This window comes from Ovis aries, chromosome 4 (genome assembly GCF_016772045.2).
Source record: "Ovis aries strain OAR_USU_Benz2616 breed Rambouillet chromosome 4, ARS-UI_Ramb_v3.0, whole genome shotgun sequence".
NCBI classification, from domain to species: Eukaryota; Metazoa; Chordata; class Mammalia; order Artiodactyla; family Bovidae; genus Ovis; species Ovis aries.
In genome coordinates, this window is record NC_056057.1 from 86,291,295 (window position 1) to 86,313,979 (window position 22,685).

Sequence of the window (22,685 nt, forward strand, 5' to 3'; positions counted from 1 at the left end):
GCTTATATGTGAGGCAAACCTGGGAAATATGATTAAGTGAACAGAACCATCTATATAATCCGTGGACCCTAGTACAAAATGCAAATATAGGACCTTTGTTCAAAAACATAAAAAGTTCCTAAACAATAAAACTCTTTCTTCTGCCTACTTCCTCTGTTCATGCATATGCACCATGTTGCATCAGATTTCAGCTGAAAAGCACCAGTTGAAAGATAAAATGAAGAATTTGGAAACAGTTACAGGGACAGAATTAAAGCAGAAAATCAAAATTTGCAAATCCGTATAGGTGAGATTCCCAGAAGGATGAGTTTATAACTGAGAGAGAGGAAGTGAGAGAGACAGAGACAGAGAAAGAGAGAGAGTGAGACCAGGAGATGGAAAGAAAGACAGGAGACGGAATGAAGAGAGAGGAAGCTGATTAAGGTATTCCCTACTCCATAATGTAAAACCACACCTATCAATCTAGTGCTTTAATATTGCCAGAGTCTTGTGTTATCAATGATAATTTATAGGGGGGAAAGATATAAAATTGAACCTAACCTGTAGCATATTAAGTTCATCATGTAGCTCCTCCACTGTTTAATGGTTCGCCAAACACATTTGGATAAAAATCTAAGTTTCTGAATTGGTTACAGCACTCTGTTGATCTGAGCCTGTTCTACCACTCTTTCCTGCATCCTACAATTTCTTCCTATTTCACTATATTCCAACCACACTGGCTTCCTTGCTGTTGCTCTAAAATGTCAATCATCCTTTTGTCTCCAACATTTTATCTTATATCAGCCTGGAATATTTTTCCCAAACGTTCATATGATCCATTCTCTTACTTTTCTCTTATTTCTTAATGTACTCTGATTAACTGGTGCATATTAGAGGGGATCCTTTTTGATATTCGTAGCCAAAACATCTTTCTCTTTCCCTCTCTGCCTCTTTCTCTGTCACTGTCTGTCTCTCCCCACTCCTTCTTGGTTCATCTGCTTTGTAGCATTTATCACTACCTTTCATGTCTATGCTTATTAATTTATCTATTGCCTTATCACAGTAGACTATAAGTTCCATGAACCTAGAGACATTATGTTGTTCATTGCTATACCTCTATTACATAGAACCCTGTCCACCATGCAATAAATGGTCAATAAATATTTGGGGGTATGAAAAAAGGTGTGAAGTAATATAGTCTATAGTCACTAGAGCTGTAAAACAAAGAGACAAAGAGGTAAAAAATATTTAGTTAAGATTAAGTATCAGGTCCTGTGAGAGATATGTATGCCATCTACCTTAATAAAACTTAAAAAAAAAGAAAACAAAGTAAACCCAAAATAACCATTAGGAATGAAATAATAAAAGCAGAAATCAACAAAAATGCAAATGAACAAGTAATAGAAAAGGACAATGGAAAGACGTTTCCTTCAAAAATCCAGAGTTTCTAAGCCTGTAGCTAGAATTATCAAGATAAAAAGAGGTAAGACACATTTCAATATCACAATGAAGAAGGTTAGATCACTACAGAGCCTACTGCATTGAATGAAATATATATATAAACACATTTATGTCCAACAAACATTTGATTAACTTCAATAATTTCTTTGAACAACATACACTACTATACAGCCAAAGCTCATTCAATATAAGAGAGAAGTAACAGCATTATATCTACTTAAAAAGTGAATTTTTAATTAAATACTTTCTCATAGAGAAAACTCCATACCAAGAAGGCTTCACTGGTGAATTTTATCAACATTTAAGGAAGAAATAATAAAAACCTTATAAAACAATTGTATAAAACAGAGGAAGAGAAACTTTATTTTATGAGGCCAGCATGATCTTTATAGCAAAGCCAGACACAGTTAGTCTAAGAAAAGAAAACTGAAGATCAATAGCTTTAATGGTCAAGGGAACATAAATCTTTGTTAAAACATTAGCAAATCTTATCCAGAATCATGTAGCAAGGAAAATAAACCATGAAAAAGAATTTTGGTATAGCATGTTGGTTTAATATTCAAAAATTAAATAGTATATTTTACTATATTATTAGCAAGAAGGATAAAAATATTGTTTCAAAAGATACAGAATTTAATATCAAAAATTGAATATCCATTCATGGTTAAAAAAAGTTCCCAGCCTATTAAGAATAAAAATAAATTTCTTCAATCTGGTAAAGGTAGTCTAGGAAAAATACACTGCTAACATCATCTATAGGGGAAAAAGACTGAATGGTTTATCTCTAAGGCCAGCAACATGGCAAGATCACCCATTTTTGCCACTTCAATTGAACACTGTGTTAGAGACTTACTGGTGTAAAGTAAGAAAAATAAATAAAAATTTTACAAGTTGGACAAGAATTACAGTCATTTTTATATGCAGACCACAGCAACATTGAAAACCTAGATCAGTCAGTCCGTCAAATAAGCAAGCAAGTGATAAAAAAAAAGCTGGTAGACTACTTAGCTTAGCAAGGTTGCATGACACAGGTCAGTGCAAGCTAGGTTGTATTGCTATATACTGGCAAGGAACAGCTGGAAATGAAAAAAAGTTTAAAAAACACTTTACACTAGCATTCAAAGACATAAAGTAATTAGGCATGAATTCAAAATACTCTGCAACTTACAGAACACTGCTGTGAGAAATTAAAGGAAACCTAAGCAATGGAGAGCTATACCACGTTCATTCATCATAAACTGTCAATTTTTGTCAACTGATCTACAAATCTGTTGTGGTTTCAACAAAATTTCTATAGTCTTTTATGTAGAAATTAACAGTTTGATTCTAAAATTTGTATGGACACACAACAGATCTGCTGTAGACAAAGCTGTTCTAAAATTCTGAACATGGTAGGAGGACTATGGCTACCTGCTTTTGAGACTCACGAGATTCCTATCATAAAGCTACTACTGTAGTCAGGAAGTATAGTACTGCTGCAAGGATACAGGTATGGACGAGTGGAATGGGAAAGAGAATCCAGAGATGGACTCACACATATGGCTAATTAAGTTTCAAAAGTTACCAAGGTGCTTCAATGGGAAAAAAGAAGTCTTCAAGGAAAGGTCCATGCACAAACCACATATTCATATAGAAAAGAATAAACTTGGACCCTCATCTCATGTAATACATACAAATTGACTCCAAATGAGCCACAGACCTAAATAAAAAAGCTAAAACTAAAATAAAACTTGGAACAAATACAGGAGAAAAACTGTAAGGTTTGGGAATAGGCAGAAATCTCTTAGGACAGAAAAAGCATTAACATGAAAAATAACTGATAAGTTGAACTTCAACAATTGACAAACTCTTCAAAAGAGTCTATAAAGAAAATGAAAAAGCAATCAATAGAGTGGGAGAGGGTATGTGCAATACATGTATCAAACTGAATATGCATAATGAATACTTTTTTAAATGTTATGAGTGAAAAATAAGTAGCTAGCCCAAGCAAAATAGGCAAGAGATTTAAATAAAGGTCTTGCAAAAAAATTTATTTAAGTGGACAAAAGGTATATAAAAATAATATACATCATTTGTTATTCAGTTCAGTTCAGTCACTCAGTCGTGTCCGACTCTTTGCGACCCCATGAATTGCAGCACACCAGGCCTCCTTGTCCATCACCAACTCCCAGAGTTTACTCAAAATCACTTCCATCAAGTCAGTGATGCCATCCAGCCATCTCATCCTCAGTTGTCCCCTTCTCCTCCTGCCCCCAATCCCTCCCAGCATCAGAGTGTTTTCCAATGAGTCAACTCTTCGCATGAGGTGGCCAAAGTACTGGAGCTTCAGCTTTAGCATCATTCCTTCCAAAGAAAACCCAGGGCTAATCTCCTTCAGAATGGACTGGTTGGATCTCCTTGCAGTCCAAGGGACTCTCAGGAGTCTTCTCCAACACCATAGTTCAAAAGCATCAATTCTTTAGCCCTCAGCTTTGTTCACAATCCAACTCTCACATCCATACATGACCACTGGAAAAACCATAGCCTTGACTAGACAGACCTTTGTTATTAGAGAAATGCAAATAAATCTATAATTAGATACAAAGACATACTCATTAAAATGGCTTAACTGTAAAGATTTACCACGCCAACTGTTGGTGAGGTTGAAGAGCAACTAGAACTGAATGAAGGAAAGATATATTCCACAACCACTTTGTAAAACATTTTTGGCAATTTACTAAATAACTAAGCACATATATCATAAGTAAGCGTTAGTTGCTCAGTTGTGTCTAACTCTGTGAATCCATGGACTGTATGTAGCCTACCAGGAGCCTCTGTCTATGGAATTCTCCATGCAAGAATACTGGAGTGGGTAGCCATCCTGGATCAAACCCAGGTCTCCTGCCTTGCAGGCAGATTTTTTACTGTCTGAGCCACAAGGGAAGCCCCCCAAATTATATATATCAGTACATGTGTATGTTTAGATGCTCAGTTGTGTCTGACTCTTTGTAACCTTATGGACTGTTGCTCACCAGGTTCCTCTGTCCGTGGGATTCTCCAAGCAAGAATACTGGAGTGGGTAGCCATTAAATCTAGCAATTCCAACATTCTAGGTATTTATGCAAGAGAAATGAAGAGGAAATGAAGCTATATGTCCCCAAAATACTTGTAAACAAATCTTCCTAGGAACATATATTCAGACATCAAGTACATGACTTATGACTGCTTTTATATGAAAATTTGAAAATAGAAATATAATTTATAATGAAGAGCAGATCAGTGATTTTCTGGGGTTGATTTTAGGGGTTTGAATTGACTGGGAAAGTACATGGGAAACATTTTTGGGTGCTGCAAGTATTCCATAGTTTGATCATGGTTACTCATTAAAATACATATGTATATGGAGAAATTTTTTTGTATGTACATCAAACAATTTTATTTCAGAAAAATTTCAGGATGTGTTTTTTGCATATGACCTTTTAAAAATATTTATTTTTATTTATTTGGCTGCAACCAGTCTGCAACAGACATGTGGGCTCTAGTTCCCTGACTAGGGATTGAACCCTGGGCCCCCTGCATTGGGAACAAAGAGGTTAGTCACTGAACCTCCAGGGAATTCCTGCATATGATCTTAAATGAAGCCAATTAATCATCTCTGAATTTATCATATTCTTTCATATCCTGTGGTGTGAATACCTAGACAAATCCTGAAGCTGAGCTAGTCTTCTGAGCCCTATTCTCAAGCATCCCTCTCTTTACTAAAATTTCAAGATGCCTCATAATGGAAGCCTCCAACTTGCGGAGGAAAAAAATCCTTGTCCTCACATATAGCAGCTTTTCTGCTATCATTTTCCTCTGGAAATAAATTTGCTGATATCAAAGTTTGTATTTAGAAGATATACTCTGTTTAAGCTATTCATGCATGCCACTTTCAATGAGAATTATCTGATTGAATATTTTAAAAATGGAAATGCTTAGAACTCTCAAAATGACCTATGATTATATTCCATACAACCTGAAAAATATTTCAAGGGGATTTAGAGAGAATTATATGGAAATTCTATCAAAAATATAAATTTAAACTGGAATTATTTTTGAATGTTTTCCCCTTCTTTCTACTCCCAGAAATTACCTCCTTTGCTGGGTCCATAAACATGGTATTAATCATAGGGCAATATAGTCTAAACTAGACAAGTCATATAACTACTAATCAATTTCTTGTATAAAACATTAACTTTCACTTTATTTCCATCAAGTTAAAGATATCATAGTATTTTTTTAAATGATCACATTTGCCGTTATTAGAAGTGCTTGCACTATAAAAGTCAAAACTCAAGTAAGTTTTACTGATACTCCATCAGAAAATGATGTATGGATTAAAGTAGAATATATCCAGTTTTATACCCCATAAAAGTGAGAACCACATGATATGTGATTCTGGCTGACTCTACAGCATGTTATCTAGACAATTTATTGTGATGTCTAGCTGTATGATACACAGGTTAAAGCGACCTTGTTGGACTTGGTGGCTTACAATCTTCTGTATTTGTTTACACATCCAATTAAAAATCTTTAGTAAATTAAACATTAATCATGATTTTCTTGTCATATATTTTAAACCTTTACATTTATGACTTAGTATAACATCTATTTGTTCAATTATTCAAACTCCAACATTGCCATTTGGGTATTATAAATTGCAGAATTTTTATTTTATTCAAATAAGTATAAAATTGCATGTAGCTAGAGATATCCCTAGTGGCTGTATATATGTATAGGCTCAACAGCTTAATGTAATCCCTCTAAAGACTATAAAACTTTGCCTAGATATAAAAATTCAATAATGAGCATGTTTTATAAACTGAAATTGATGAAATAATAGATCTATGTAGAGTCTAGATACTTCGTAGCTTGTTACTTGAAAGTCAAATCCTTTTCCTTCCATAAAATATATTTCTTGATCACAAGCGTCAATCCACTAAAAATATTCATGTATATAAAAATAATGCCACCAGAGTAGTGAGGAAACAGAAGTACATAACAATCTGATGAATTTGGAAAAGTATAGCATCACCATCCCTAATTCCAATTCTAAGTAATATAGCTAATTATACAGCAGAAATTCATATACAAGGAATGTTTAAAAATTAAGCTGGTAAACTATTTTTATAGTGCCATTTAGTTTCCTCAATCAATTCTGAACTCTTCCATTAATATCTCTGCTTATAAACATGTCTTTAAAATGATTGATAAAGTCAAAGCTCTTTTAAGACAGCATTTTACTACTTTTTTGTAACTTAGCTTGTGTTAAATTATGTTTAGTCACTTAATGATTCTCATGTTTTTCTTTTCTCAAGGAGTGATAAGAAGAGATCATTAAAAAAAAAAAAAGCTCTCTTTATGGGCAGAAGACAGCACCTACTGTGGGTCTATCAAGTGAGAGGCAAAGATATTAAATACATTGAATCCTATTCCATCCTTGAAGAATTTAAAAGAGGGTAAATATTATCATAGAGATATAAGGTTCTATTGGAATAAAGAGGAGGAAGCTTGCAGCTAATGGGTTTGATGACATACCTGAGTAAGAAATTACCAGATAGAAAAGGAGAGGAATGGCACTTACAGCAGAGGATCCAGAAACAACAACAAAGAAATATAAAGAAAATCTGGAAATGGCAAACATTCTGACAACATATGTCTGTGTTGGTGGTTGTTCAGGGTTATGGGGAGGGACATGCACAGATGTCAGGAAATGACAGGGAACCATTGCCTAGACTATGGTAACTTTATGACCTGGATAGTGATCTCTTCAAAGTTCAGCAGACAAGTGAAGTAAATGTTTTGTTTCATTTTTCTAATTTCCAATAGATCACTGTGCACTGCAGACATCGCGTATGCACGTTCAGTCATGTCCGATCTTTGTGGCCCCGCGGACTATAGCGCTCCATGCTCCTCTGTCCGTGGAATTTGCCAGGCAAGAATACTGGATTAGGTTGTCATTTCCTGCTCCAGGGATATTCCCAACTCAGGGATCAAACCTGTGTCTCTTGCATCCTCTGTGTTGGCAGGAGGATTCTTTACCACTGCACCACCTAGGAAGCCACTGTAGACTTTGGGTGGAGAGAAAATTTGTTGGAATCTCCCTGGTGATTCAGTGGTTAAAACTCCCTGCTTCCATTACAGGGGGCAAGGGTTCTTTAGGCCAGTTAGGAGACTGAGGCCTTGGGCCACACAGAAGAGAATTTATAGAAAGAATAGGAATGAAATGGAATGCATGCAAGGATTTGAGAGTAATTTTATACTTTGTTATAAGCACTTTGCTGCTGCTTATAAGCACTTTACTCAAAAGAGTAGCTAGTAAACTTTTTATTGACTGAATACAGACACTATAAGTACTTCAGTTCAGATTCTTACTTTCCCTATTCAATTAAATTTTCTCATACAGCCAAGAGCTACATTCTTACCTCAGGAAGAAATGCTTTTTTTTTTTTTCCTCATCAAAGTTTTCCACCTCATTATCTAAAAATGACTCATCTTGTTAGGGTCACTCACATGCTAATACATCATTATGCTTGTCTTCATTTTCCCACTAGGACAGAATTTATTTCTCCTTCTTTGCTCTTTTTTGTATTACTTATACCTTCTGTTCTAGCTTTTATTCTTTTTGCTATATTTACTATCATATAGAATCCTCCAGGGTGGGGATCATGCTGTGTTTGACCATCTGTGACACAGATTTCTTTGATCATAAACATGGGATAAATGTATACAGAAAATAACTGACTCAAACTCAACCTTAATTTTTATAATATTATCTTTGAGTGATAAACTGCCATGTGATATGTTTATAACACAGAATCCCTAGTCTATGATTCATATGGGCATATTCACCTGTATTCAATACTATACACAAAAGAGAAGCATACCTTTGAATTCCATCTATATATGTGAGAGTTAATTTGTGTTCTCAAATATTTGCACATACAAGCTTTCACATTTATTATAATATAATGAAGAGTTTTATCATAGCATCTAATTTTAGATTGATTTATTCAAGTTATCATTACTACTAATAGCAAACTGTTGGTCACATAGAGTTTTACTACATTTAAATAACATTATTTCAATGACAAAAATAGAACACTAGAATGAAGTTTACTCTTGATTAGACCATAGTTTATTGATAAGACTTTGAGTTATGAGTCCTAACAAGTTTTTCTAACGGTACCTCCATTATGTAGGCTATTTTGATATAAGACCTTGATTTTTTACTAATTGTCTTTAACATGTAGTCATCCATTATTTCATAAACATGACGATACTTTGTACATCAAAAATAAGGTAATATTTTCCCATACATTACCATTACGATAGATTAGACTTTTCAAAAATGGCTGCAACAATACTTCCAGTCCCACACAATCTTCTAGAATCTTGCCCTTCTTCCGTCAAAGGTTGGAGTCTAGGTTCCATTCACTTGACCTTGGAAGAGCCTGTTGAGGAAATAATGAAGTAGACTGGCTCTGTGTGACAGCCAAGTTTAGATATGATAGCAATAAAGCTTCTGTCTGGCTCTTGTGTTGGATGCCTGCCCTGGGAATCCAGCCATCATGCTATGAGGAAGACCTGACCACATGGGGAGTCTGCACGTCTGAGCCCCCACCCAACAACTAGCACCAACTGTCAGCTAAATGAGAGTGTGTCACGTGGCTTAGAGATGGGCCTTCCTTGCCAAGCCCTAACCACGTTACAGATTTAGGAGCAAAATAAAATTTTTGTTGTTATTTGAGACTATGAAGGGTTGTCAAAAAGGAATAGTCACATGAACAAAGGTAAGTAAGGTGTTTGTAAGAGGTACATTTTACATTATAGAGCATTTCCTTGGAATGTGAATGTGACCTCCAGAACAGCAGTGCTTGCTTGTTTGGTTGGCTTCTGTATTCTTGGTGCTTAGAACAGGACTTGGCTCAGAGTATTTAGCACATAAAGTAATAATAAATTTTTGATGAGATCTATATAAATCAAAATAATAAAGGCTTTTGGAAAACATGCAATTAAAAACTTTTGCAAAGTGAAATTTGTCAGAAAGTTTTCCAAATTTATGAAAATGTTACTACATTTAAGAATTAGCAAAAAAAATTTTTTTTGGTACATTTAGAGCCATAAGAATCTCAATATATAGCACATACCCTGTTTCTCACATTCAATTATTGTTTTGTTTCAAATATGCACTTATATTGACCCTCAACAGTACGGCTAATTTGATATACCAATTTTTTATTTAGTTGTGTGTATTTATTCATTTAACATTTTACTAATACCAGAGATACAGGAATTTATTTAATATATCAATATGTATTTCATATGTTCTTTCAAATATCAGGTAATACCTGTAATTTTGATTCAAAATGTGCTATTATTTACCCCAAGGCAACTATTCTTCTGAATTCTTGATTTGTAATATACGTTGAAAGGTAGGTGTGTCTTTCTTAAGGTTTTCTCCTAGAGGAAAAGGTTTCTGCAGACATTATCCAGCCAAAGGTCCAGATTCAGCTGTGTGTTTTTCACTTTACTGACTTGATGCAAAGCATATCTTCTTTAAACAACACCAGGCTTTAGGGAAAATTTCCCTAATGTGAAAAAACGTTTTATTATTTACTCTGCATTGTGATGCAGAACTCATTCCAAGTGTGATCGACAAGCAGGAACATTAACTAAATAGGCAGAAGCACATAAAAATCAGTGTGAGAAAAATTACTGAGTAAAAAGTCACTCAGTATAATATTATTAGGCATTTTATATTTCTGTACTATAAATTTACCTATAATGAATCATACAAACCTCCCACAAAGATATTCCAGTATGTTCTAAAAAAATAGCAAAATTATTCATTGATTCTTGTCATTTATAATCACTGGGCTCAGTAAATTCAGAGGAAATTCTGTAATTTAAATATTTTTAAACTGAAATTTATTAAAATATCATAAACTATTATTCTATTTATAGAAATTATATATTGGGCTGAAAGAAATATTTATGAAATAATATAAAATCTTATTAGAATTGGTTTTTACTTTATTCAAATAATTATCTAGACACAGTCAATACCTTAAAATTTGTCAAATGATGAGATCTGTGTTTTACAAAAACTAGAAATACTCTATAGTAAATGTTAAATTGCAGATTTCATAATGTTTCACTTTGAAACTATGTCCTTTGGGAAGTCTTTGGAATTAAAAATATAAAATAACGTCAAAAGCCTAACACAAATGGATTTAGTTCTAACCCACTGCTCTTTTATATATTTTCCAAAGGTGGTCCAACAAAGGATTAAAATGAAGAGCCCTATTTTTCAAAGACAAATATTTAAGAACCTTACTCATATAGACATTGTATATCATAGATATTATATTTTAAGTTATTAATACAGTATTTCATATTGCATATAATGCAGAAGTGATATTTTCATTTCATAGATGTATTATATTTTTAAACACATAGGGTGGGTCTTAAGCTAACAAATACCCCAAAGGATATAAAACAAAATGCTAATATCACTGAGTAAAGAATGACAAATTTATTGCCTCTTCTAATATTTATCTGAATTTATGAAAAGGATAAAGTAAAAGTGTACCACAGTCTATTATAGGGGACTATTAAAATTGAAGAGAATTTCAATGATTCTCTTTTTGAAAATGTAGAATACCAAATAGCTAATGGGTTAGTAGTTTTCCAGACCAATAATTTACAAATAATAACAAAAGTAATATTTTACTCATAAGTGTGAATAAGAAGGATAAAAACATATCCTCTTTCATTTTCCCATAAGGATTCAACAATTGATTGAATCCTTCAAATTTATTTATTCTCATCTTGAATACTTCCTAAAATGTTAATACTAAATAGAAAGGCATCTGAGATTCACCTTCTGTTTATATTTTCTGACCCTGCTTTCCTTAAACCTTCTGCTTAGGAAACAATCCATGAGTTGTAGATCCCATTTGATTCCCAATTCGATACTTTTCTTTGTCTTTTTTTTTTTTTTTTTCTGTTATATTTTCTGTCCAAAAATCCTCTCAATGCCATCTTCACTTGAACAAATTTGACTCAGAGATCTTAAAACTCAGTTCAAGGGTGTGCTGGGTGTACCCAGGGCCACTGCCACTATTTCAGATTGGCTGGAAAGACTCACAGGAGACAGCAGATAGAGATATTCACTGCTAAGATTTATTAGAGTAATGGAGTTAGACTACATGGCTGCATCATATGGGGAAATGGCACAGTGCCTGAAGGAGTCCAGGTTTTTTCTGTCTTTCCATCCCATGAGGTGGCAGAGTGTCCTCTTCTTCACATAACAAAATGCCCGAACATTTGTGTGTTGTTTCTACCCGGAGAAGCCCATGAGAGATCTAGCTGGGGGGCTGGTCGTGCAGGCACACTCTGCCTAGCATGTATTAATATTCGACTCTCAGATGGGAAAAAACGTGTTCAGCATAACACATATGGTTTGCACAGTCTAGGCAGAGTGAACTTTCATTTGTTAACTACTGACTGGGGGCCAAGTTTCCACATGCCAATCAAGGGCCAGTCTTTTCAATCAGGCCTTTCTAAAGATGACATCTCAGATTTGCTCTGATAAGTCTTGTCTGCACATGAAGTAACCCCCTAAAGATTTAATTCTGATTCCTGGAGAGGTAGATGCTGATCTTCAGTGCTCTCTCTGGATATCCCAGTATTTCCTACTTTGGAGTACCATTACATCTAGCCGTCTCCCCCATGCTACTCCCGATACCTTTTTACATGAAGCCTAGAAAATACTAAGCACTTAAAAAAAGTGCTTCGTAAAGAAAATGTAAATAATTCGTGTTGGCTCAGATGGTAAAGAAACTGCCTGCAATATAGGAGACCCGGCTTCAATCCCTGGATCAGAAAGATCCCCAGGAGAAGGGAATGGTTACCCACTCCAGAATTCTTGCCTGGAGAATTCCATAGACAGAGGAGCCTGGCATGCTGCAGTCCATAGGGTCACACAGAGCTGGGCGCGACTGAGCACCTAACGTTACTACTAAGTCCCTTTACTTTAAAGTTAATGTCTGTATAGTTCATCCCCTTTCTCTTCTGAACAGTTTATTCCTAATATTAAGTAAGGCTGGATAAATATATGTCCATGCGTCAGGTGGAAAGGAGGCTGGCTGAGCTATGGTGCCCTCAAGCACGGAGCTGGAAGTAAGGAAGGATTCCACAGGGTAGGAAAACTTGCACAAGACGTTGGAGCCCAACTATGATGAGCTATTCCTATGGAGAGGTAACCTGACAGGTAGTGTCCTAGCCTAGAGGGGTGACTAGGGCAGCCAGGCGGGGGGGGGGGGGGGGGGGGGGGGGAACGGGGGGGGTGTGTGTGGGCAGGGTCCAAGAGAGGATTTGGGATCTTGGGGCTGGGGTAGAGGGGACCACATGTGGTAGGGTGTGTGGGTGGGCAGTGGCAGCAGTGTCTGGTAGAAACTGTTGGAAGAAAAATGGGGAAAGAGTGGCAGAAAAGCATGATTAGCTCCATGAAGGAGGATCAATAAAACAAATAAATATACCTAGGATAATGAGAGATAGGACTCATTGTCAGAGAAAGGCACTCCAACCATGAAAAGGAAGATAACAAGAAAGCTGGGTTAGGAGTTCAGAATGAACTCGTGTTTTTTTAAATAGGAGAGAGACAGAGGGAGAAAGATTTACATGTATATATTTACATGAGAATCTTAAATACTTTTAAATGTTCTTTAACCAAACAGTCCACTGATTATTTTGGTAAAAACATTCTCCTCTGTTAGGGAGAGAGAGGTTATTAAGGAAATAGAATATGAGTGCCAGTGAAATGTTATTAGGGCTCTTGATCACTAATAGGTTCTTAAAGTCTTTTATTTTCCCTCTTTCAAGAGTAAGTCACTGCATCTAAGAGAACTAGAAGTGAAACTAGAGGTTTGCAAGAGATGTTAGTGTTCAAATGTTTAATATACAAAAATAAACTCGTAGAACCAGAATCATAAACTTGGGTGTTCCATTAAGTCACATTATCTTCTGCCTATAACGCTTACTAGGACATCTGTCTGAACACACCTATGGGGAGGGTAGCTTCTTTCCCTGAATAAGTTGTCCTTCCCTGTTTTTCATACTTATTCTCCCAATCACTGGTCTCACAGTTGGCAGCACATATCTTTTTCTCCTTAGTTTTCCATGTTCAACATTCAAATAATCATATATGTAGTACAATTTTTTTTCATAATTTGTCTTATGTCCACCCTTCACTTACTTTTTATTGTATACTTTATTTGGAGTAGCTAGGGTATTTTTTTTTCTGTTGGTCTTTTCTAACTTTCTCCTGCATGTAGCTATAATAAAATAAACATATTTGTTTTTTTCTCCTTAAAACAGTCATAGAACTAGACACAGTCAAAAAGTGTTAAAAATCTTTTCAAACTCCTTTCTCCTCTAACTTTGCAGTTTCTTTTCCATGCAAGCAATATCTACTTCCCCCATAGTAACTTCACCTCTCATCATGCATTATCCAAACAGTTTCATATTTCATGTTTTAAATGTGTTTATATATCATAAAATATATTTTAAATATTTATGTAATTCTTCTGCTAGGGTAGAAAGGTAAGCTTTCCAAAATGCACTATCTGGAGTAGATTTCATATTTCCAAAAAAAATGATACTGAAAATTAGACACCTATAGATGAAAATATAAAGGCAGTTACTTTATAAAGCATTTCAATCTTGCCACCCTCCCCAAATCTATACTCACACAACTCTTTAAAGTCCATAGGAGTTCTGCCCCAACAAAGGCTTCATGCAAGGGGAAAAGAAAAATAACTTAAACATAAATAAGTAGAACAAACTTTAATAAGCTCTCTCAATAAGTATTTACCTGAGGGACTGGAACAGCTGCAATGTAGAAACCTGTTTAATAACACTCTATTAAATAGTCTATTTAAATTAAAATCCAATGCAGGCTAAGTTGTAAACAAACAATATTTCCATAATTATCAATTTCTAAAAGTAGGGTAATATAGGGATCTTCTATTAACCAAATTTTTAAAAAATATTGTATTGTTCTGCTTTTCTTTTCATTCTAATATTTTGAATGATTTATTAAAGCCAACTCCATAACTGTATATAGAAATAATGGAGCAAATATACTTTGTGTAGCAAAGTGGCTTGCTGGAGCATATCAAGTAGTTTTAAAGAAAGTAAACAAATTAATTGCCAATTTTCTCACAGAATGTGGTTTCTTAAATGATAAAAACCTTATAAGACTTCTTTAAGATTTTCAACAGCGATGAACTACTGAAGACTAATTTATCTTCTTTACCAATGTTGGTAGCATATGCAAGAATTTACTTTTCTCCAGTTTCAGAAAAATGAGGCTTTTGTTTTTCGGGAAACTTCACTGCTTCTTTCTCATTTGTAGTCACAATTCTCAGTTTATGGCACTGGAATTATTCCATAGCAATTAATCCAAAGTTATAAATATGATAATGAGTCCAAGAAGTAAATTTATAGGTTCCTTCTTATCTTCCCTCTTTTCCCATCTTTAACAAACAGTTTCTTAGAATAAACACTTAGGGAAAATACTCTGAAGTGAAACTGACAAGCAAGGTTGTGTTTGAATGGAAAGAGATTTCCATACTCTTCTTTTTCATACAGATATCAAGCTCCAGTTGAGGGCAGGTTGCTCTTGAACAGCTTGGGTCATGCTAATGTCCAACTTGGTGTCTTGCATATCTTAAGTGACCTATAATAACACCATGCTAAAACTGATTTTTCCCCTCTAATTTGTTCTCTGCTTCTTCAATCATAGGAACTACATGTGCATCACCATTCCTGAGATCATGAATATTTTAACAACAAAAGTGTATTCTGTATATTAAAACAACACTGTGTTCCTTCTTAATGATGGCCATCCCATGAGGCAGGATTGAAGCTATAATATAAGGGTTAGATTTTGTATATCTATGTTCAAAATTTGCTACCTTTTTGGAGTTCCGATCACATAGAATGTGACGGAGTCTCAGGGCAGCACTGCAGGAACTTGGAAAGTCAAGTCTATTTTTATCAGATAAAATATATTTAAGATTTTCTGTATATGAGGAATAAAGCTTCTGAAATGGGTTATTTTTAATGGGAGATGTTCAAAGTCTAAAACCTAAAAAGGGGACAATCCTTTGAAAAGGACTTTGAAAAGGACTTTGATGGTACTAATAAAGGGGAATAGAAGTTAAGCTCAGGTTGCCAACTTATCTTTTTAATAGTGCTCCAAAATAAGGCAGAGGGTCATTGCCCTATCCTTGATGACCATATTCTAGGGACACTGTGAGGTATTTGAAATCTCAAGTATATTTTAGACATTTAGCTAGCTTTACCTGTGCTGCGACTTTCTCACGTCCCCTGTATCTTCGTAGTGTGTCAGGTTTTATTTCTCTGAGGAATAAAGGCCAGAGAGAGAGAGTTAAAGAGAGACAGTGCTTTTGTATATCTTCCACTGAATCAAGAATCCGAACAAAATCATCATTGGAAAAGTACCTGGGCTAAACACAAAATAATATGGAACCCAGAAATTAATACAAATAAACTATGTATTTTATATGGCATCATAATTTTTGTGAAATGTTTGTAATTTCTGATCAAATGTTTGAAGGTGAAAACATTGATTTTGTTTCTTAATATTTAACCCTAAAACAAATGTGTTACTTTAAGAAAAATAATTGATATGTGAAATTTGAAGTTGCTAGACCTTAAGATCTAACTCACAAAATTTCAATTACGTGCTAAAGGTTTTGCTTATTTTTCCTGTTTATTTAATTTCTTTCTTAATCCAGGACTTTTTTTTCCTAATAGGAGTATACTATATTAAAATAATCTAATACAGGGTTATTTGGAAATGGGTAAAGGTGGTCAGAAGGTACAGACTTCCAGTTATAAGATAAACAAGTCCTGGGATGTAATGTACAGCATGATGACCACAGTTAATAATACTGTAACATATATTTAAAAGTTGCAACAACACAAATATTGTATATTTGAGAGTTAACAGAACAAGAAAAAAAAAACCACTGTAACAACATGTGGTGATGAATACAAACTAAATTTAAAATTTTATTGTGGAGATAATTTTACAATATATACATATATCATATTATATATATCAATCATGGTGTACACCTAAAACTAATACAACATACATGTCAATTATATGTCAACAAAAACATTGCATGCTCAGTCATTTCAGTCCTGTCAATTCTTTGTGACCCTATTGACTGTGGCTCACCAGGCTCCTCTGTCCTTGGAATTCTCCAAGCAAGAATACTGGAGTGGGTTGCCATTTCCTTCTCCAGAGGATCTTCCTGATGCAGGGATCGAACCTGGGTCTCCTGCATTGCAGGCAGATTCTTTACCATTCAACCACCTGGGAAACAAAACATTAAAATTACCGAATACAAACTCTTACAATGGGTTGTCAGATAAGAGGTTATAAGAATGTAGTTAGATATATTAATCTAGATATTACAATTTGTTTACATCTGTGGAAGGTTAGCATAACTGGTTAAAATATGGGATGAACAGATGCAATGCTCTCCTTCTCCATGGCCACAGACGGATTTCCTGCCCTGGCCAGAGATCTCTCAGAGATGTGCCATGAGGGATGAGTAAGGTAGTATGTACCTTTCTGTGCAAATTCATTGTCAGTATGAAAAACAACAACAAACTGGCAAAGAGAACTAATTATTGCAGATATTGTTGTGTTTATAGACTTAAAGGAATATGTGATTTAGGCTTAGAAGACCTGGAAAGGAAACCTGTGATTCAGATGTAGAATATAATCTTTGAAACTCTTGAGTTTTGTTTCTTTTTGGCTAAAATAAATATAAGAATAGCAAAGCCGTTTTAAGAGTCAAGTACAGCATGTACATTGAAAAAACTTTTTTTTTTAACAGCCATACACATTTGTCTCATTGTTAATGTTTTCCATTTTTCATCTTGGTATTAGGTCAGCTTGATTCTCTGACTCTTTTAGAGAGTCATAATAATCTATGGGCTTCCCTGATAGCTCAGATGGTAAAGAATCTGCCTGCAATGCAGGAGACCCCGGTTTGATTCCTGGATCAGGAAGATCCACTGGAGAAGGGATAGGCTACCCACTCCAATATTCTTGGGCTTCCACCTGCAATGCGGGAGGCCTGGGTTCGATCCCTGGGTTGGGAAGATCCCCTGGAGAAGGGATAGGCTACCCACTCCAGTATTCTTGGGCTTCCCTTGTGGCTTAGCTGATAAAGAATCCACCTTCAATGCAGGAGACCTGGGTTCGATCCCTGGGTTGGGAAGATCCTCTGGAGAAGGGAAATACTACCCACTCCAGTATTCTGGGCTGGAGAATTCCATGGACTGTACAGTCCATGGGGTTGCAAAGAGTCAGACATGACTGAATGACTTTCACTTCACTTCATAATAATCTATAATGGAAAAAGTACATATTAACTATCTACTACTCATTCATTCACTCAATGAACATTCACTGTATTTCTACTGTGTGCCAAGTTCAATGGAAGATACAGAGGATATAGACACAAAAGACCACTGCCTTCCCTTAAAGAAGTTACAGTCTAGTGGCTAAGGACAAAAAGGAAAGACACAGACCTTAGCTAACCTATTACTGCCTTTGATGAGCACTTGAGGTGGACATCATTTTGAAGAGATTAGGAAACAGTTGCTGGAGGATGTGATACTCAAGGTGAGTACTTGAGACATGGGAAAGGGATTCATGAATCAAGACCCAAAATCAAGATAAAATACACCCAAGTGTGAAAACTAAAAACAGCTGAGCAAGACCGTGACTAAGCTAATATTAAGATAGCATGAGGTGAGGCTTAGCAGTAGAAGAAGTTGAGACTTTGAAAGGTTATATTTTCTGCTAAGGTCTGATTACTGAAAAAGATGGAAGACTATTGAAAAGTTTAGTCACAGGATTACAAGTGCATTAAGAAAAAAAAAACACTAAATAGAAGACAGACAGAATGCAAAGGAAGAAATAATATTGACCCTATCTTCAGGTAACATGATTGTCCACATAGGAAACCCAAGAACTAATAAGGAAGTGCAATGAAATTGCAGCTATAAATCAATTCACACTAACCAATTGCATTTCTACATACTAACAATGAACATTTAGAAACTGAAAATTTAAAAATATACAATACTATTTACAATTCTCCAAAAAAATTAAATATTTAGTTATAAACATAATAAAACATCTACAGGATCTGAAAATGCTGATGAAAGAAACTGAAAATAAGAGAGCTAAATAAATAGAGAGACATACTGTATTCAAAGACTGAAAGACTCAACATGGTAAACATGTCCATTCTATTAAGTTGATTTATAGTTATAATGCAACACCTATTAAAATCACAGAAAAGTGTTCTGTAAACTTAGACACATTAATTCTGAAATTTATATAGAAAGACAAGAACCTGGAATAACTAAATCAATTTTGCAAATGTATAATTAAGTGGAAGGAATAACCTTACTTGACATTAAGAGTTATGATATAGCTATGGTAATCAGGAAAGGGTGGTGTTAGTGAGGGGATAACACATACCAGTGGAACAAAATAGAGAACCTGAAAATGAACCACAAAAATACACCCAACTGATTTCTGACCACATAGCAAGAGCAATTTAATGCAGAAAAGATAAGTTTTTCTAGAAATGGTGTTTAATATGGACCTCTGCTCAATGTTATGTGGCAGCCTGGAAGGGAGGGGAATTTAGGGGAGAATGGATACATGTATGTGTATGGTTGGGTCCTTTTGTTGTTCACCTGAAACTGTCATAACATTGTTAATCTGCTATACCCTGATACAAAATAAAAGGTTAAAAAATTTAAAAAGAAATGCTGAAGTAACCAACTATCCATAGGAAAAAAAAAAAAAAAAAAAGAATCTTGCCCTTACACAAAAAATTGACTCAAAAATAGGTGGACTTATATTTAAAGCTTAAGACTATAAAACATTTAGAAAAATATGAGAACATCTTTAGAAACCAGGTGTCAGGTTTAACAATAATAATAATTTAAAAAATCCATAAAATGTAGAAAAAGTCATTTATACTAGAGTCATTTGTTCACTCTGTTTTTATGTATATTCACAACTTTGCATAAGAAGATTTTGCTTGCTTTATAAAAAGGAAAATTTGATAAATTGGACTTCAACAGAATTTAAAAAATCTTTTGCTTTTGAAAACATCTTTTGAGGAGGATGAGAAGACAAGCTATGGACTAGGAGAAAATATTTGCTGACAACATATCTGACAAAGAACAATTATTAGAATATACAAAGAGCTCTCCTAAGTCAATAGAAAAAAAAAAAGACACCAAAACAAACAAGCAATCCAATTAAAAAATGGATCAAAAAAAGGAGCATACATCTTGCTGAAGAATATACAGATGGAAAATATGCACATAAAAATATGTTCAACAAAATTAGCCATTAGAGAAATGCAAATTAAAACCACAATCAGATATCATTACCCACTGTCAGAATAGCTAAAAGAAAAATTAGTGATGATGCCAAATATCAGTAAGGATGCTGAGAAACCTTACTGGTGGTATATAAAATGACACAGTCACTCTGGAAAAGATTATGGAAGCTTCTCACAAAACTAAACATATACCTATTACAGAACTGAGCAATTGCACCCTTGATTTCCCAAAGAAATGAAAACTTATGTTCACACAATGACTTGTATATCAGTGTTCATAACAGCTTTATTCATAAGAACGAAAACCCAGATGGTGCTAATGGTAAAGAACCTGCCTGCCAATGCAGGAGACTTAACAAACGGGTTTGATCCCTGGGTCTGGAAGATCCCCTGGAGAACGGCACAGCAACCCACTGTAGTATTCATGCCTGGAGAATCCCATGGACCGGGGAGCCTGCTGGGCTATCGTTCATGGGGTGGCAAAGACTCAGACATGACTGAAGCAACTTAGCATGCATGTAATTGACTCAAATGTCCTCCAGTAGGTGAATGTTTAATCAGAGTGTGACACTAGTCAGCAATAAAAAGGAATGAGTTATTGATACATGAAGCAACCTGGATGGATCTCAACATAACGGCACTGGGTAAAAAAAGAATCTCTAAAGTTTACATATTTCATGATTTCCTTCATAGAGGATAAAACTGTATGGACCTAACAGAAGCAGAAGGTATTAAGAAGAGGTGGCAAGAACACAGAGAAGGACTATACAAAAAAGATCTTAATGACCCAGATAACCATCATGGCATGATCACTCACCTAGAGCCAGATATCTTGGGGTGTGAAGTTAAGTTGGCCTTAGAAGCATCACTATGAACAAAGCTAGTGGAGGTGATGGAATTCCAGTTGAGCTATTTCAAATCCTAAAAGATGATGCTGTGAAAGTGCTGCACTCAATATGGCAGCAAATTCGGAAAACTCAGCAGTGGCCACAGGACTAGAAAAGATGTTTTCATTCCAATCCCAAAGAAAGGCAATGCCAAAGAATGTTTAAACTACTGCACAACTGCACTCATCTCACAAACTAATAAAGTAATGCTCAAAATTCTCCAAGCTAGGCTTCAACAGTATGTAAACTTTGAACTTCCAGATGTACAAGCTGAATTTAGAAAAGAGATCATAAAAAAAAAAAAGAGAGAGAATTCCAGGAAAACATCTACTTCTGCTTCATTGATTATGCTAAAGCCTTCGACTGTGTAGCTCAAAACAAACTTTGGAAAATTCTTAAAGAGATGGGAATAACAGACCATCCTACCTGCTTCCTGCAAAATCTGTATGCAGGTCAAAAGCAACATATAGAACTGGAGGTGAACAACGGACTAGTTCCAAATTTGAAAAGGAGTACATTAAGGCTGTATAATGTCACCCTGCTTATTTAACATACATGCAGAGTACATCATGTGAAATGCCAGGCTTGATGAAGCACAATATTATTAGGAGAAATATCAATAGCCTCAGATATGCAGATGACATCACCTTTGTGGCAGAAAGTGAAGATGAACTACAGAGCTTCTTGTTGTAGGTCAAAGAGGAGAGTGAAAAAGCTGGTTTGAAACTCAACATTCAAAACACTAAGATCATGGCATCTGGTCCCATCACTTCAAGGCAACTAGACGGGGATACAATGGAATGAGTGAAAGATTTTATTTTCTTGGACTCCAAAATCACTGCAGACAGTGACTGCAGCCATAAAATTAAAAGACAAATGCTTTTTGGAAGAAAAGCTAAGACAAACCCAGATAGCATATTAAAAAGCAGAGATGTTACATTGCTGACAAAGTCCATCTAGTCAAAGCTATACTTTTCAAGTAGTCACGAATGAATGTGAGAGTTGGACCATAAAGAAGGCTGACTGATGAAGAACTGATGCTTTTGAACTGTGGTGTTGGAGAAGACTCTTGAGAGTCCCTTGGACTGCAAGGAGATCCAACCAGTCCATTCTAAAGGAGATCAGCCCTGGGTGTTCTTTTGGAAGGAATGATGCTAAAGCTGAAACTCCATTACTTTGGCCACCTCATGAGAAGGGTTGACTCATTGGAAAAGACTTTGATGCTGGGAGGGATTGGGGACAGGAGGGGAAGGGGACGACAGAGGATGAGATGGCTGGATGGCATCACCGACTCGATGGACGTGAGTCTGAGTGAACTCTGGGAGTTGGTGATGGACAGGGAGGCCTGGCGTGCTGCGATTCATGGGGTCGCAAAGAGTTGGACACGACTGAGCAACTGAAGTATAAACACATAAAAATGAGTGTATGTAAAGCTGATGAAATCTTTATAAAGTCCATGAATCCTATCAATGTCAACTTCCTGGTTGTGAAATTGTACTATAATATGCAAAAGGTCACTTTGGGGAAAAACTATGTAATAGATATAAGGGAAACCTATCATTTCTTACAGCTGCATAAAAATCTATAATTATCTCAAAATAGTTTTACAAAATCAGTCAAGGAGCAGTATAGGGATAGAATGGTAATGAGGGTGGAATACACAAGGGTCATTGGATGAGTGTGTGTGTTTTTAGGAGGGAAGTACTGAAAAACAGGACATGAACTAGGATGCCTGTTGGGTTTCTTTCTTGGACTTTACTCACCCAAGGAGAGAAAACAGGAGTAGCTGACTCAAGAAGAAAAGTGATGAATTCAATTTTGATTTTGCTGAGTTTATTTTCTGTCAGCCAAG

At 35.3% G+C, this 22,685-nt stretch overlaps 1 long non-coding RNA gene across 1 annotated transcript; it reads right to left on the bottom strand.

The window, feature by feature from the left end:
* Window positions 1-3,449: 3,449 nt before the first annotated feature.
* On the bottom strand, window positions 3,450-18,604 carry LOC105609675 (uncharacterized). Its single transcript, XR_003587672.3, has 3 exons — window positions 16,739-18,604; window positions 15,834-15,891; window positions 3,450-8,912 (listed from the first exon to the last, which is right to left on the bottom strand). It is a non-coding gene; the product is annotated as an uncharacterized LOC105609675 (long non-coding RNA).
* Window positions 18,605-22,685: the final 4,081 nt, after the last annotated feature.